The sequence below is a fragment of the Phaethon aethereus genome (assembly GCF_964289735.1).
Source record: "Phaethon aethereus genome assembly, chromosome: W".
Lineage (NCBI taxonomy): Eukaryota > Metazoa > Chordata > Aves > Phaethontiformes > Phaethontidae > Phaethon > Phaethon aethereus.
Window position 1 is genome coordinate 21211770 of NC_138581.1, and position 16290 is coordinate 21228059.

Consider the following 16290-nt stretch of genomic DNA (forward strand, 5'->3'; position numbering starts at 1 on the left):
AGATGCTAGATAAGGCCTGATACAAGAATTAATTGAGCTCAGTGAGTTTATCAAGCATCTGTATAGTCTCAATGAAAGCAATAAGATAATTTATCTTTATTTCTATGGCTCAAATCCATTGTGCATATATTAGAAGCTTATCATATGAAAAGAATTGTTAATTCAATCCCATTTTTTTCTGTGATATCATTCTTCAGAAAAGGTAGAACTTCATGAAGAAATTAATTTCTTGCACCTTATAAAACAATCTGCCAGTACCATCGATATGCTTCTCATTGAATAATCAGAACTAGACATATATGCACCAGTGGGTTCCACCTTTGGTAGAAAGGTCCTGTCTGTTAAATAATTCACTTTGAAAGGCACAAACCCAGATTTTCCAAGGGGCACTGCAGTAAAAATGTCCTTAAAATTTGTAGTGCTACCTTGGAAAAAAAAGAATAAGCTTTTGCTTGATTTTACCCACAAATTTTTTTCTGAATCAATTTTGTCCCATGTTCATATTGCTTGAAATGTATGTGAAGACTTCGCATTACAGAATCATAGAATGGTTGAAGTTGGAAGGGGCCTCTGGAGGTCAACCCCCCTGCTCAAGCAGAGCCACCTAGAGCAGGTTGCGCAGGACCATGTCCAGACATCTTTTGAATATCTCTGAGGATGGAGACTCCACCACCTCTCTAGACAACCTGTTCCAGTGCTCAGTAAAAACGTTTTAAAAAGTTGCATCACCATAGTCATCCCTTATCTCTGTGATCTACACAGCAGGTATTAATTACAGGAATTATAAGTTACTCTGAACATGTTAAAGTAAAACCTAAGGTGGTTGGGGTTGTTTTTGTGAACACGTTGCAGCTCCGGGAATTATTTTCCCTAGCTCTCCAGTGAGAAAGGCTTAGTTTGTATTCAGAGCTAACAAGACTGTCTTTACCTCCAGAGCTGCCTTCAAGGAAGTGAAGAATTCCACTTTAAATCTGGGGACCTGCCTGCTGCATGAAAGCAATTTTATAGGTAAGATGCCTTAAACTCTGTTCTCCAGTAAGAAATTCGTACTGTCTGGCTAAGCAGTTTGGTTTACCAGAATTTACTTCATCAAGGTCTCAGCTTGGTGAAAACTCTGTTGCTTTTGGTCTTAAAAAGAAGTAGTGTTAGTTTCTCTTTGCAGTGAATTCTTTCATCTAATCATATTCCTGTATGCAAATATACCATAGCTGGTACAGATAAAAAAGCACAAATGATGCTAAGAGCTCAGTCAGAATAAAAATCACTCTGCTTCCCTGATATCTCATTTCACCTGTCTTGAAATAGCACCAAACATCTCAACTGAAAATATGAAGGAACAAGGCTCAGACAGTAATCCTGCTCCAGTTTTCCAGCACTGCCAGAACCACTCAAAAAATTGAAAATTAAGTACACTAAGGTTAGCATCATTTGTGTTTCTTAACTTTTCTTATTCATTCAGCTCAGAGTGTAAAATGTGCTCATTTAATCTTATTTGATCTATGGAAATAACATTGTCAGGAGTGTATTTAAAATGTTTATTGAGACCTGTTTCTTATATTGTACTTGTTAGTAACTAATGTTCTGTGATCCTTTTGGCCTAAGTATTTCAGGAAGTGCATAAGTCTGATAGATTTCATGTTTTGTTGGTCTGTCTTTGTTTCCCCCCCCGAAACTAAGTTTTTGCAGTCATAAGTTTTTAAAAAAGTATAAATGGAGCAAAGAAGGAAAAGTTTATATTATTTTTTCAGAACAATGAGAACAAATTAAAGTGTTAGATTATCACAATATATTATAAGTTAATTTAAATAATTATGCTGAATATGCTCATGTGGAAATGAATGTGTGGAAATTAAACCAAAATAATGTTCATGCCACTCACATTTTTCTTAGAGATAATGAATCTTTTTTTGAGCTTACGCAAGTAACTATCAATAAAACAGATAAAGTCTACCATTGCTTAATATGACCAGAAACATTTTGTAATACCAAATTCTTTACATGTGCAGTTAGAAACACACAGATAAAGAAGGTCTGAATCCAGACTTCCATTCACAGCTTTAAAAGACCCTTTGCCTGTTTTATATTATAGTATGCAGATATCTTTAAGAACTTTGAATAAACTGTTTGCAAAAAATACTGAAACTCTGCCCTCTGAAACTTTCAGGTAGAGCAATTGATCAGAAAGGACCTCTTCTCTTTGGAGACTCCTTAGTTCATTTTTTTTCTCATTACCACTGCAATGGAAGTAACATTTACTTTCCTAGAACCACTGTTTATTTTATTTTCCAAAAGCAAAGTGTTCAGTGATTATCTAGATTAGTCCTTTTGAATTCTTTTGTATCCTGTCTTTTTTTTTTCCCCACAGAAAAAACCTATGCTGATTTCAATGCATACTTTTCCTACATAAATCATGTAGGACCTTACTTTACTTTGTTATATTTAAAAGGCTAGTAGAGCAGGGTAGCCATGTGATAACTCACTAGTGCTCCTCCTGTCTCAAAAAAAAAAAAGGGATTTAATTCAAAGAAGATACTTTAGTACCTGGGCATTCCAGAAACTACAGTGATATATGTTAAATTCTTTTATTTTTCCAACTGTACTGGGTCTGGCTGGGATGGAGTTAATTTTCTTCATAACAGCCCATATGGTGCTATGTTTTTGATTTGTGATGAAAACAATGTTGATAATACACAGATGTTTTAGCTATTGCTGAACGGTGCGTACAAAGTGTCAAGGCCCTCTCATTTTCTTACTCTGCCCCACAAGCAAGTAGGCTAGGGGTGGGCAAGAGGCTGAGAGGGAAAGCAGCTGGGATAGCTGACCTCAACTGACCAAAGGGATATTCCATACCTTATGATGTCATGCACAGCAATAAAAGCTGCGGGGGTGGTTTCCAGGGGAGCTGTTGCTCAGGGAATGGCTGTGCTTCGGTCAGCTGATGGCGAGTGATTGCTTTTGCGTCACTTGTTTTTCTTTGTTTTGTCCCCCCTACCATCCCCCCCCCTTACTTATTAAACTGTCTTTATCTCAACCCATGAGTTTTATCACTTTTACCCTTCCGATTCTCTCCCTCATCCTGCTGTAGGGAGTGAACGAGCAGATGTGTGGTTACTAGCGATTGTCAATGTAAGGTTCTGTGTTGGCTTTCCCATTGTTCCTGTGTTTCCATCAACTCTGATCACATATGGTGTAGAGTGTCTGATTAGCAGAGAAAGCAAGAGTACCTTCACTAACATTCTTATTGTCATTGTGATTTAGTTTGAAAAGATCAGTGTTACCATAAACCATATTATAACTATAAACAGTTCGTTAGCCCATAGAGTTTTTCGAAAGTCTTAGCTTTACCGCTCCCATTGGTACAGATGTCCACTGTTCCTCTGGTGGAGCTCCCTTCACTCTCATGTAGTGGATCCAGGAGCTGATCCCTTCTACTTTTCTTTTAGTGGTTCATCCTTCCAGGTCTGGATATAAACCAGATCTTCGGGCTTGAAGTTATGTACAGGTGAGTCCAAAGGAAGTGGAGCCCGCTGGTTGAGATACCTGTGCAAAGAGAATAATACCCACGAGAGAGATAAGAAATAATCTTTCAAAATTCCTTCACCTCTGATGTGTATCTGATCACTCCAGCTACCCACCTCATTGATGGTGTTATAAATGATTTAGTCCCAAACAGGATTCCAATTCAAATTTACAATTTATTAAGCGAATAGAGGCAAGCAAACAGCGCTGGGTGCGCCGGGAGTCTCTGCTCCACCAAGACGCACGCAGTACAGTTCCTGTTCCTGGTTTATATCCTGTCCGTTAATACATATTCAGGAATAGGCGTGTCTTCTTCGGCGCATGCCCTCTTCTCCTTCTAGAATCTTCTTGAATCTTCCTCAGCGTGATCCTGTTCGCTAATACATATTCATGAATAGGTGTGTCTTCTAATACATATTAATGAACAGACGTGTCTTCTTCAGCGCATGCCCTCTTCTCCTGCTAGAGTCTTCTCGAATCTTCCTCGGCGTGCCCCCAGGATGACCCCAAACCTTATGAATGCACTTTCTTTACACAATACTATGTGGTCAGTGGTCAAACTGGTTTGAGCTGATATACCAGCAAAGTAGTTTAACTTTCTCCTGTAAAATACCCCTTTTTATGGTGCAGGAGAAATCCATGAAAGTACAGAAGATGACACTTCATCACACGAATCAGATAAACATATTTCACAATCCCCCATCTTTTTCTTTATAGTATTGATTCGTGTTTTCATTTCCAATTGAGTATAACCGAGTAGATTAATCTAGTAACAATCCCCCACATATCCTCAATACAACTATCCCCATTTTAGTAAGCCGATCACCACCCATAAAATCTCCCCAAAATCCTCCTAGATTGATTCCATTCCAAGTTTGTCTCTCAGGAGGCCATTCGTTCTCCCTAATTTATGGGTAACAGGAAAAAACTAGGTTTTATTGTTGATTACAGGTATGCGCTGTACAATTAGAAAAGGTCCTCACTTTTTCCATTTTTCTGGGGTAAACCCCAGCTGGACTTGTAGTCCAAGGAACTCATCCCCAAGTAGAACTAGAAGAGGTCCGGTCAGGGCCATAGTGATCGGCAGTCACAGCCCGAAGGGGTTGCAGCCCTTGGCAGACCCTTTTTAAGCTGCAACACCAGTTCCCCTCCGGTCTTGCCCTCTTCTTTCCTTTAAGGGGGTGCTTTCTTAGTACCCAAATTAATTGAGCACTGCTTGTGAAGGCCAGAGCTTTGCTAGATCAGTGGTTTGTCCAGACCTGAGCAGTTGCCCAAGCCTGGCAATCCTGCAACACTAATCTTACAAATACACACCACCTTCTACACAAAGGACAAATTCTAGTTCCAGCTCCTTTTTCCTGTTCTTCTTTTGCCAACAACTCCTTCCAATTATACTCGTTTGGAGTACCCATTGTTGTTTCCTATTACCCTTTCCCATTGTTTTCCATCCTTTTTCAGCAGTTCTCACAGCTGTTTCTGTAGTTAATAAAACAAGGAAAGGTCCTTCCCAGAGGGGAGATAAGTTTCCTTCTTTCCATGTTTTTATCAGAATTTTATCTCCTGGTTCTAACTGATGAATTGCAAATCCTAAAGGTGGTGTTTGGGCCACCATCCCAATCTCTCTTAATTCTTTTAATCTTTTTCCAGTGGTAATTATATATTGTTGGATACTATGATCCTCAATTACATTGTTCCCTAGAGGCATTCCTTGAAAATAAGGCATGCCATATAACATTTCATATGGCGATAATCCAGTCTCACTGTATGGTTTCGTTCTTATGTTTAGAAGTGCCAATGGTAAACATTTCGTCCAGGGCATTTGCGTCTCAATCATTAATTTAGCCAATTGTTGTTTTATTGTTTGATTCATTCTTTCTACCTTCCCCGAGCTTTGTGGGTGCCACGGAGTGTGGTATTCCCACTGTATACCTAATGATTGACATAATAGTTTTATTATTTTAGAAGTAAAATGTGTGCCCTGGTCAGAATCAATGTACTGGATTATCCCATATCTAGGTATCAAATGTTCCAATAAAATTTTTACCACCATCTGTGCCGTAGCTCGTGCTACAGGGTAAGCTTCTACCCACTGTAATTTGCTTTGCTATTTCAAAAATTCCAATACCACCAAATTGTTTAAGAAAATGATCACTTAACGCTTTTGTACCCCAATGTGTTTGCGCATGCAAACGTTCTAATATTCGCCTGGTGTAGGCTTTTGGCAACATTTCTCGCCCATCGGGCAGTGTCCATTTTCCTTGTTCTAATTTAGCTCCTATTTTCTCCAATTTTGTTTGTTCTTCTGGGGTAAACTTCTTCTCTCTTTCCTCTCGTTCTTCTTTGCTAGTGTCCTCCTTTGTTTGTATTACATTAATTTTGGCAACTTTAGTCCTCAAGGCTGCTTCCTGGGCCTCTTTATCTGCTAAGTTATTTCCTCTAGTTCGGTAATCTAATCCCTTTTGGTGTCCCCTCACATGTACCACTGCTATCTCCTTTGGTTCTCTTAACGCCTTTAAAATCTTTACTATTAATTCTTGATGTATTAAATTCCTCCCTTGAGTATTAATCAAACCTCTTTCTTCCCAAATTTTTCCAAAAGTGTGGACCACCCCATATGCGTATTTAGAATCTGTAAATATAGTCCCACTTCTTCCTTTTAATAATTCCAGGACCCTACATAGGGCATACAGCTCACAAGCCTGAGCTGACCATGATGGACTCAGAGGTCCTGATTCCACAAGTTCCAAGTCCTTATTAATTACTGTATAACCCGATTTTCTCTTCCCTTCTACCACTCTGGAGGAGCCATCTATAAACAGCGCTTCTCCATTTTCCAACTCAGCATCTCTTAAACCTGGTCTCACCTTTGTCTGGGTCTCAATTACCTCTAAACAGTTATGTTGTAACTTAGAACAATACCCCACAGGTTTTTTGATTCCTGCCCAGTCTTGAGTAAGAACTCCATAAGCTGTCTGACTTGATGTATTCACAAAGAGATAGAAAGGTTTTTCTAGATCTGGGAGGCTCAATACAGGTGCTTGTATTAATGCCTTTTTTACTTCCTCAAATCTCTGATCATCTTCAATAAACCACTTAAGTTGGTTATTAGTTAATTTTTCATATAAGAATTTTACTTTATCACTATAATTTTCAAGCCATGGTCTACAATATCCTAATAATCCCAGTATTTGCCTAATTTCCGTTTTAGTTTGTGGGGTCTTAAGGATAGAATCCCAGACACCCTATCAGGATCTAACTTCTTCCTTCCCTTACTCAGCCAATGTCCTAAGTATTTTACTTCTTGTTCTACAAACTGTAGCTTTGATCGGGACACCTTTAATCCCTTTTCCCCTAGAAAATTTAACAATTTAATGGTGGCTTTTCGGATCCCCTCTTCAGTTTCTCCTGCTACTAATAAATCGTCCACATATTGCAATAATTTTACCTCCTTAGGTATTGTGAAATCTTGTAGAATTTTTTCTAAAGTTTGTCCAAATAGATTTGGTGACCCTGTAAACCCTTGTGGTAACACAGTCCATCTTAATTGTTGTTTTCGTCCTGTTTCGGGGTCCTCCCACTCAAAGGCAAAATAATCTCTGGATCCCTCATCCAGAGGACAGGCCCAAAAGGCATCTTTCAAATCTATTACACTATACTCAATAAAGTATAAGGATTTGCCACCACAGGGAATTTAGTGATTGTTCGCTGATTTACAGCTCTTAAGTCCTGCACCATCCTGTATGACCCGTCCGGTTTCTTTACAGGAAGAATGGGCGTGTTATGAGGTGACATACATGGTTCTAGGGTTCCTTTTTCCAAAAGTCTGTCAACTACAGTTTTTAATCCTTTTCGACCCTCCATAGGTATAGGGTATTGCTTGATTCTAATTGGGCGGTGCGGATCTATTATTTGAACCCTTATGGGGTCCATTTTTGTCTTTCCAGTTTCCCCTTCCTTATACCACACTGAGGGGTTAATAGCTTCTTCATCCTCTTGTGTTAAAGTGTATAATTTAATCTGCAATTTGTCCCCTTGACTCTGAATGCTCAAGTTTAACTTCAAAATCAAATCCCTTCCTAATAAATTGTATTCCGCTTCAGGGAGCAAAAGTAAATCATTTAGACAAATTTTCTTTTCTGTGTCTACTTCTACATCTTTCAATATATTTACTTTAAAAGGCTCTCCTTTTGCTCCTACTACTGACACGTAACTCTTCCCTTTTTCTATTCCTTTTGGAAGTTTTTGAATGGTTGACTTTTCGGCCCCTGTATCCACTAAAAATAAAACTTCCTCTTTATGGGGACCAATTAATAATTTTATCAAGGGCTCTGTTGATGTTGAAGTCCCCAGAAGATAGAGCCCCTGACACCCCTAGTCTTCTTTGAACATCTTCTCATCTTGTTCCCGCTTACGGCAGTTCTTCTGAACATGTCCCCTCTTGTTACAGTAGTAACAGATGGGAATTGTAAATCTTTCTCGATAAGGCTGTCCCCGGGGTGTCTGCTCTATTCTTTTTTCCCTTTTCTCTCCAGGAGTCGTCTTATTTTTCTGACTTTCCCTTACTGCTGCTACAAAAATTTTTGCTTTTGCTTTTTGTTTTTCTTCGTCCCTCCTAACATAGACTTTCTGGGCTTCTCTAAGTAACTCCTCTAATCCTCTTTCTTGCCAATCTTCCAATTTTTCTAATTTCCTTCTTATATCCCCCCAGGATTTAGCTACAAATTGTGTTTTAAGGAGTGCAGTCCCAGCCACTGTATTCGGATCAATTCCAGAATACATTTGTAGGTTTTTCCTCAACCTCTCCAACCATTCTGTTGGAGATTCGTCTTTCCCTTGTTGTTCATTAAATGCTTTAATAATGTTTTGCCCTCGGGGAACCACTTCCCTTATTCCCTGTATGATTAACGTTCTCAAATCCCTCATATTTTGTCTTCCTTGGGGTTGTTGATGATCCCAGTGGGGATCCACATTTGGCCATTTCTGATCTCCCGGGGGTCCTGCCTGATTCTGTCTTTCCCAAATTCTCATTCCAGCTTGTCTAATCATTCCCCTTTCCTCAACAGTGAATAGGATCCCTAAAATGGACTGTATTTCTTCCCAGGTATAAGTATTGGGGCCTAGGAATTGGTCCAATTTTTCAGCTACTCCGAGGGGATCATCTAATAGGGTCCCCATTTCTTTCTTGAAATTTCTTACGTCTGTGGTATTTAATGGGACTGCCACAAACCCGATGCCTCCCTGATTGCCTCCGAGGGGTACTTCTCGTAAGGGATATAGAGAAGCTCCCTCAGATACAGCAGTCCTACTTCTCGTACATGCAGCCGGAGGTCGATCTAATTCCGGTGCTGTTGGTGGTGGAGATAGGGGCAACGGTGGTACAGATAGAGGTACTACGGCCACCGGAGGGGGAGCCGCCGCCGGAGATGGATTATTAGAATATGGAGGCGGTAGGTTATCCAGTGGCTCCCATTTATCATCTTTTTCCTTTTCACTTTTCCCCTCTTCTTCTTCCTCAAACTTTTCATCTGTTTTTAATGTAAGTATTGAGGCTGGAAAAGAACGTAAAGTTCTGTCCCATAATCCTGCATAATCACTTTCCTCCTGACTAAAAGGTTCCTTTGAATTAACATATATATTTAAGGCCTGGCAGACCCAGTCTTCAAAAGATCCAAAAACAGGCCAAAAGACATGTGGTCTCAAAGGTTCTTTTGGCCATTCTACCATACAATATTGAACTAATTTTAATTTACTTTTTCCTTTTCTGGGGCCCCTATCATTCCAATTTTCAATCATTATTCCTAATGGACTCTCTGGAGGTATTTCTAGTAATTCGCTCCCTTTCTTCTGGTCCTGGGTTCTCGATTTCGTCTGACCCATCTAGGAATTTTTACTGTGGCAATTCCTACAGCCCTTGGCTACCAGTAAGAGTGTCTTGCAGGGGGTTTAGGACCTATCACCCACCCACGAATCCTCTAAGAATCGCTTCGGTCCTTCACCGGCCAAGTCCCTCACGGGAGATTGGAACCGCGGTTAGAAGACCTCCACAATCACTTCGGAACTAGGTTCCGTCTCAGTCACACTCTTACACACACAGGCAACCGAATCCTACCCAACCGAACTGTATACACCTTAAATACTTACGACTCCGTCGTCTTCGTTCGGATCTTCGCGCGCAGAATTATAGGCAAAATAAACTGCTGCAGCCGGCAAGGGAGCTCATAAAAAATCAAATTCTTTGCTTGCCCCTATTCAGGTTCGGGATGGCGTTAGTCCCGACCCGACCCGATCAGGAGCCACCAAAAGGTGGGGCGCCCCTCCTAGATCAAGTCAGAATTCAGGAACCAAGACCCTCCCGGACGAGCCCCCAATTGTTATAAATGATTTAGTCCCAAACAGGATTCCAATTCAAATTTACAATTTATTAAGCGAATAGAGGCAAGCAAACAGCACTGGGTGCGCCAGGAGTCTCTGCTCCACCAAGACGCACGCGGTACAGTTCCTGTTCCTGGTTTATATCCTGTCCGTTAATACATATTCAGGAATAGGCGTGTCTTCTTCGGCGCATGCCCTCTTCTCCTTCTAGAATCTTCTCGAATCTTCCTCAGCGTGATCCTGTTCGCTAATACATATTCATGAATAGGCGTGTCTTCTAATACATATTAATGAACAGGCGTGTCTTCTTCAGCGCATGCCCTCTTCTCCTGCTAGAGTCTTCTCGAATCTTCCTCGGCGTGCCCCCAGGATGACCCCAAACCTTATGCATGCACTTTCTTTACACAATACTATGCGGTCAGTGGTCAAACTGGTTTGAGCTGATATACCAGCAAAGTAGTTTAACTTTCTCCTGTAAAATACCCCTTTTTATGGTGCAGGAGAAATCCATGAAAGTACAGAAGATTACACTTCATCACACGAATCAGATAAACATATTTCACAATGGGATATGTTTTCCATATACTATTTCAAAGGGGCTTATCCCTTCCCTCACTCGTGTAGTTATCCTAATCTTCATCAGGGCAATTGGTAGGATATCTACCCATTTAAGCTGGGTTTCTTGACAAAATTTGGAAACTTGTGTTTTAAGGGTCTGATTCATTCTTTCTACCTTCCCACTAGACTGTGGTCTCCAAGGGGTATTTAGATCCCACTTTGTCCGGAGGAATTTAGATATCCCTTGGACTATCTCTGAAATAAGGTCCTTTGTCTGAGGATACACCCTCAGGAATTCCGAACCTAGGGATTATTTCTTTCAATAAAACCCTAATTACTTCCCTAGCTCTATTGTTGCAGCAAGGGAAAGCTTTGGGCCACCCAGAGAATTTGTCTACCAAAACAAGTAGATATTTATATTGCCCACACTTTGGTAACTCGGAGAAATCTATTTGCCAGTGCTCCCCGAGGGTATTCCCCTTTTTACTTCACCCATCGGCAGCTTTCCTTGAGTCTTAGGGTTGTTTGTGCTGCAGGTCTGACACCTTGCTATAAGGTCCCCACTTGATTGCATTTTTGGCCCTGTAGCATATCTCTTGATGCTGCTTATCATAGTTTCAGCTCCCATATGAGTTTTTTCATGTAGCTTTTTAAGGAGGACTTACATCATTTTGGCTGTAGTGAGAACTTGCTGGTTTGGAGTGATCCACCATCCTTCTATATTCTTTGTACTCTTCAATCTTTCTGCTAATTGATCTTGTTTTTACGAATACCGAGGGGGTTTCATAGCAATTCTTCTGCTAAGTATCAAAGCTTTGATTATCTCTTCATGTAAGGCAGCCCTTTTTGCAGCTACAGTCAGCTCTTCTGTTTCCTTGAATTATTTCTCCTTGTCCTTTTTTGATATATTAAAACCAAGGTATCAGACATCCTTCCTCACAATTTGGGCCTTTTTCTTCGAGACCTGGTATCCAGCCTGTCCCAGGAAGTTTAGCAGGCTTTCCGTAGCTTCTGTACAAACTTGCTCAGTATCAGCTCCGATTAAGATATCATCCACATACTGTAAAAGAGTAACACCATCATTATTAGTTCACCATTGTTCTAATTCTTTAGCCAGAACTTCACCAAAGTCAGACTATTTTTAAATCCCTGGGGAAGAACAGTCCAACACAGTTGTCCTTTCCTTCCAGTAGTCAGATTCTCCCATTCAAAGGCGAATAGTGTTTGGCTTTGTTCATCCACTGGAATGCAGAAAAAGGCATCTTTTAAATCTAGCACTGTAAAATAGGCATGTTTCTCTGGTATAGATGTCAACAGGGTATAAGGGTTAGACACCATAGGATGTATGTCTTTGGTTATCCGATTTATAGCCCTCAAATCCTGTGCCAATGGGTATTCCTGGGAGAGAGGTTTCCTCACTGGTAAGATTGGTGTATTAAATTCAGATTGACATTCCCTGAGCAGTCTATATTGCATAAAAGTATTTATCAAGAGCTCAAGGTTTCTGCGAGCTTCCAGTCTTATAGGATATTGGTGCACCATCACCAGTTTTGCCCCCTCCTTTAATTTTATCTTAATCGGACTTACTTATGTTTTTTGCTTTACCTGTTTTTTTAGAAGCTCGTACCAGGAGAATTACTGCATTTGATACAGCATTTGGAATATTCACTTCGGATTCTTCCAATGTTTCATCTGTCAGCAAGCAGATCTGGGCTCTCCAGGCTGTTTCAGGTGGAATATGGAGCTGTACAGCATTCTCAGAAAAGGTTACTTGCGCATTTAGTTTGCATAACAAATGTTCCAACAGATGGTAGGGGGCATTCTGGTATATATAGAAACTCATTAATTAATTTAGTACCCCCAATTGTGCATTCCATTGGTTGTAAAAATGACCTTAATGTTCTTTTTCCTCTTGCCCCAACAATTGGTATAGCTACTTTACTTAGAGGTCCTTTACAACTGTTGACTACTGAATGAGTGACCCCACTGTCAATTAAAAAAAAATCTATGGTCTCATTCCCCAGCTTAACTGGAACCTCCAACAATCCCTTGTTTTTTTCTCTTTTTCTTCGATATATGTCATTAACATATCTCCCCCTAATTTACATTTTTTCTGAATATCAGGATTTCTGTACAAGGTCGTAAAAGTATCAACATACAAAACCTCATCCCATTTTTCCAGGTCGATGACAAAACAACATTAACTGCTGTATAAATATTAAATTGTAAAGACCCATTTTCCTGCCATCATTACCTATCATCCAATTTGTAATTTGGCCACCACTGATTACAATATCTTTTCATTGTATCTTTAGTCATCAGATCACCTACAAACTTATTCCAGTTTTTCAAAATACACCCCAAAGGGCTACAGGGAGGAATCGTGGATTGGCTTGTTCCCATTCCAACCAAATACCTAAATTATTCCCTTGTGCGCCATCAGCTCTGACCCCACTGGTCAATTAAGGCATCCTTTGCAGGTGTCTGCGGGTGACTTCATGCGCATGCAACTTTATAACCTTCCACGGAAATAATTAAATTTTAATACCCACCAATCCAAGGATTCACCCCCCTTTTACCCTTATACAAATCTCTCTTTTCGGGCGTTGTACCTTTGAGTCACAGCACCCTCCTTTTTTACTGCGCATGTTCCGTGAGGAAGTGGCTTCTGTTGGTAGGGAGCTTCCCTTCTTGAGGGCGGGTTTTTTACTATGTTAATTAGGATAGTTCACTCAAAGTTCAGTAGTAGAGTTCCCCTTGTGGTTATCTTGTCCCCCCCTCAAGGTTGCGCCTCGTTAACTGCTCACAGAGGTTAAGTACCATCCTTTGTTTCATCTCTCCCCTATTCTCCCAACAAATTAACCACTCGCAGAGGTTAAGCGACACCCTTTGCTTCATTTCTCCCATATCTCCAACACCAGGAGAAAAACCTTTTTGACTGATGTGAATGGCCCCAAGACATGAAAAGATGGTTAGGAAAAACTGATTAATACAGCACCGAAGTATAATTTGTTTGGGATTATTAACTTTGGTGGTTGTGTACATATTGGTTCTGTTGATCTTATGTTGTAACTAATTGGTATGTAAAAGGATAGAATGAGGCAAGCAGAGGCCAGAACAATAATGCTGAATATATTAGAGGATAAGGAAGAAGAAAAGGGAGAAGTGCTTGGACTCGTGACTATAAATGATTATAAAATCTAGAGGCAAGAACAGATGATGGAACAGCATGTCCCACGTGGTGATCGATCCCGGTGTCACCAAAATCGGGAATAAACCTCGTACACCAATGTAGTGTTAAAAGGCAGGCATTCTTTATTCACGGCACCGGGAACACGGGGGATAGTTCCTCCTAAATCGTGTTCACTCGATCAGTTCAAAAATCAAACATTTATAGGCATATGATCGTAAGGTCAATACATATTCATCAAGATTCCATACAATGATTGGTTAAAAATTCTTTGCCTAGCATGTAAATGACTACGCATGCTCACTATAATTTCTTGAGATTTTACTTCCTTAATCTTTTGAGTCGGAGGGTTTCTTGAGTGGGTGGTCTCTGAGTCTCCCCCTGCCAGAATTACCTTTCCTACAAAGTTCACTTAAGCTTGGCAACACTAAATAGACCTTCATGGGCTGTCGGTCCAATATGCAATCATTCACCCCACAGTCCTTTGTTTTAAGACAAGACTATAGAATGAATAATTACCTACCCACCGGACCGTAGAACTGACCAAGGTGTTCCTTCTTTCTGACTGCTCGCTATTAAAATAAAACATAATACCATGATCACAATGTTACACTTAACTCCTTGATAATTAAATCAAGATGGGAAGGGTTAGGTGGGTTCTCGAGCAGCATTGCTGGTGCATAATGTTCTTATAGTTACAACTTGCTACAAATTCACAAACCTATTTTCTAACCCTATTTTATTTTAATTCCCTACCACCTTGGTTACACCGGGACTCCCAGGAGTCGTGAGCCTGCAGCCCTTCTACTGTACTCTAGATCTTTAAGAGAAAGACCCTTCTTACCTGAAGGTGCCTGAAATTAAGCCGTAAACAAATGAAAAAGGGAGCAAAGGGAATAAACCTAGGTGAAGAAAAGCAAATGTTTTTGGAAATGGAAATTGATAGAAAGAAGAATAAGGAGGAATTTGAAAGACTTGAAATGATGAATAAGAACTACTCACAAAAGGGGGGGATGAAGGGGAAATTCAAATTGTAACTGCTCAGCAGTGGTAATTTGTGACTGAGGAATGATCTGGCATGGAGGGAAAGAAGGCCCAATTGCAGAAAGTGTTAAACTGTCTGGAAGCAGGAACACCAGAGACAGAAGGACTCCCTGCAAGGGAATGAAGTTTCCCTTGGTGATGAGATAAGAAACAGCTGCAGCATTGTCTTGTAGCCATCCTGGAATGGGAGTGCTCAGGGGATACCTTTGGGAAGCAGAGCTGGGCTGAGGAATGAATCCAAGGCCCTGGCTAAGGTGCCCCATGCAACCACTCACATGACCGGTGCTAGGGAAAGTGTATATAAGGAATCTGCTTGTGCCACATCTTTGCAGACTCCTTGTAGAACCACCTATGGCAGTAGGACTCTGCCCAATGTATTGTTCATTGATTATTTTTTTTTTAACACACAAACGTGTCTTTAATTCGCCTCAAGGGGTACCATAAAATTTCCCCAACAGGTCACTAAGATGTTTAAGGGAGCATCTCTCCTATGAGGAAAGGCTGGGAGAGCTGGGACTGTTTAAACCTCAAGAAGGCTTGGGGGATCTTATCAATGTATATAAATACTTGAAGGGAGGGTTCAAAGAAGACTGAGCCGTCTCTTTTCAGTGATGCCCAGTGACAGGACAAGAGGCAATGGGCACAACCTGGAACACAGGAAGTTCTGTCTGAACATCAGGAAACATTTCTTTACAGTGAGGGTGACCGAGCACAGGAACAGGTTGCCCAGATAGGTGGTGGAGTCTCCATCCTTGGAGATATTCAAAAGCCATCTGGACATGGTCCTGGGCAACTGGCTCTAGGCGGCCCTGCTTGAGCAGGGGGGTTGGACAAGACCTCCAGAGGTCCCTTCCAACCTCAGACATTCTGTGATACCCTTCAGTGTACCGATATTCAAGAACTCGGTGAGAATGTCTTTGGCTAAGGAGATGCTCAAATTCTCTGCATACTAGCAAACTAAACAATAGATGCTTTAAGGGATCAAAGGATATTTCTGTTTAAGACTCCAGTCAGCAAGTAACTGTAGAATGCAACTTTCCAATGGGATTATTTATACATTTAAACTAATATACTTGTCTGTGTTGCAAAGTGCTATTGCCCATTGTGCATTTGACTTGGAGACAGAACCTGCTGTCACAGAAACTCAGTGTTTTCACCTCATTCGTTCCAGGGTAGAACAAAAGTTAGCATCCTGAATGTTGCAGATCCTCTTTACTCACAGGGTATAAAGCATTCACTGGGGGTGGAGTTCAGCTACCCAAACTGTGACGGATGCACTCAACTCCTTAACCAAACTAGCGGTAGTTTGGTACAGGCTCCAAAGGAGGTAAAGGCCTAAGCTGTAAATGGGCCAAGAACTACTCTAGTTCAAATGTGTTCTCTGAAAACCCACAAAGGAACAGGGTGACACAGTGAACATTGATGCATATGAGCTTGGAACATCAATCATGCAATTAACACATGAATAGCAGGTGGCTTTTCCAAGACTCATTTATCAAGGAACAATGCTAGTTATGGGTACAAGAAGTCTCATGCACACCTTTTCCATCGCATGTAATTTGTCTACAAGCCAAACACTTTATTCCATAAATGTGACAGCCTAAGTG